The sequence below is a fragment of the Anabrus simplex genome, chromosome 2 (assembly GCF_040414725.1).
Source record: "Anabrus simplex isolate iqAnaSimp1 chromosome 2, ASM4041472v1, whole genome shotgun sequence".
Taxonomy (NCBI): Eukaryota; Metazoa; Arthropoda; class Insecta; order Orthoptera; family Tettigoniidae; genus Anabrus; species Anabrus simplex.
The window spans coordinates 69,934,899-69,937,273 of NC_090266.1; the positions used below are offsets into that span (position 1 = coordinate 69,934,899).

The following is a 2,375-nucleotide window of genomic DNA, read 5'->3' on the forward strand; positions in this document are numbered from 1 at the left end:
AATAATGACTGAAGTGCATAATAGATGAAGAAAACCCATTCACACAACATATACACAATGACTCACACAACTCAGTTATATGTTCCCAGGAAAAACTTTCGGCAGGCAGATTTGAATTTATGAGAAGAAGTAACGTACCGAATGTCCATTGGGAGTGTATTCCAGAGTCCAAGTAAAAAGGAATGATTGTAGGAATTCGTTCGATTTAGTGGAATTTCAAGTAGAGAACCCAGAACGGGTTCTAATTTCATGGAATGAGAAAAGGAAACGAAAATTATAAGATAGGTAAGTAGGAGTGTTCGTCGAGAGCACTTGGTAAACAAGTGTCATTAGGTGAAAATTCCTTCGTTCATTTATGCGCAGCCATCACAAAGTTTTGAAATATGGTGTAACATGAACGTCATGTAGCAGCTGGAAGGCATATCGTATGCGCGAATTTTGTGCTCGTTGAAGTCTCAAAGCTTGTTCACCATTTAGATTGCCTAGTACCGTATCACAGTAGTGCTTGGATTAATTTTAATTTAAGTTGTTTAGGAAAAGAATTCTTGTGACATTTACACTAGTGAGAATATTCATCAGAGTTGTGAAATGGATACGAGAACTCCTCAATGGAAGAACTCAGAGGGTGCGCGTGGGAGAAACGCTATCTACTCCAATAAGTGTTACGTCTGGTGTGGCTCAGGGTAGCGTTATTGGGCCAGTTCCTTTCATACTTTTCGTGAATGATATGCCTGATTCGATAAAATCGGAAGTGCGCCGCTTTGCCGATGATTGCGTCATATACCGGGAGATAAAGACAGGAGAGGACGAACTATTGCTTCAGCAGAATTTAGATCCGATTCAAAAATGGGCGCGAGAAAATCGAATGAAAATCCACAGCGGAAAAAAGCAAGAAATAGTGTTTCAGTAAAAAGAAAATGACAGGAAAGAGGGATTACGAAATTCGAGAAGAAAGTGTTGTTGAAGCTGATAGTTGTAAGTACTTAAGTGTTACTATTAGAAAAGACTTGAACTGGTCGGAGCAAGTGGAAAATGTTGGTAAGTAATCCTGGAGATCGTTACATTTTATTAAGCGGAATCTGAAGAAAGCTAATTCTGGTGCCAAATGTAAAGCTTCGATTCTCGAATATGGATCTGCGTGCTGGGATCCATACAGGGTGGGTTTAATAAATTCCCTAGAAAAAGTTCAACGAACAGCGATGCGTTTCGTAACCGGGATTAGGAGGAATACCGTAAATTGGGAAAGTCCTGAATCAAGAAGAACTAGAGCTCACCTGTGTGATCTATGTAAGAGCTATACGGGAAGGGCTGCCTGGAGTAGTATTAGGAATAGTTTGGAGTCTCCCTCATACTTATCGAGAAAGGGTCATAAGCATAAAATTAGGGCCAGAAACCAGCATACAGACATGGGCAAGTTTTCCTTCGTTAACAGGACCATAAGGTATTGGAATAAATTGCCTGCAGCAGTCTCGGTATGAAGTAATTTAAGAGGGCCATTAGTGCTAGTGTAAAGTGAAAAGTAACAGTTGTAAATTAAGGACAGCTAACGGCCATACCATGTTGAATACACCACTTCTCGTCCGATCACAGCAGTTAAGAAACATTGGGCGTGGTCTGTACTTGGATGGGTGACCGCTTGGGAACACCACGTGCCGCTGGCAAAATTCCCTTTTGTCCGGCCCCGCGGTGTAGGGGGCAACGCGTCCGCCTGTCACCCGACGGCACCGGGTTTGATTCCAGGCCGGGTCATGGGTTCTTAATTGTAAATGATTAATATCCTTGGCCTGGGGACTGGGTGTTGTCGTCCTCAACGTTCCTTTCCTCACATTCAACACTTTACACTTCAGCCACTTACAAAATACATACGGGTTCCTCACATATGGTGCAAGTAAGGGCAAAATATCTTTCTAGGTCGACGCCCCGAACAAATAGCTTTTTTTAAATTAAGGACACTGTATTTGTGATTTTCTGCTTGGTTTAGGTTGTGAAATTAGTAGTTTTCTTGTGGTATTTTGTTTCCGGCGAATGGCTTGTTGTACTCATGTTGTTGTAATTTCTGTTCTTGCGTAATTACCAATGTTTTTAACTTTATTTTCACTTGTAATGTTAAGCTAGTAGTAAGTTCAACCTACAGTTTTGTAGGCCATAGTGTTACGTACTGGAAATACTTAAGTTGTGGGTGAATTTGTATATAATGACGCTGGATTTAGAAAATTAAACTAGCAGTTTTTCTTGTAATATTTTCTTTCCATGGAATTGCTTGTTGTGCTCTTGTTGTTGTTGGGTAATTATGGTTTAACTTCACTTATAATGTTAAGTTAGTACTAAACTCAATTTGTATATCATTATACTGGATTTAGAATGTTAAACTAGTA

At 40.1% G+C, this 2,375-nt stretch overlaps 1 pseudogene; it reads left to right on the forward strand.

The window, feature by feature from the left end:
* The first annotated feature begins 1,542 nt into the window (after positions 1-1,542).
* LOC136865004 (5S ribosomal RNA) lies at positions 1,543-1,661 on the forward strand (annotated as a pseudogene).
* The last annotated feature ends 714 nt before the right edge of the window (positions 1,662-2,375 follow it).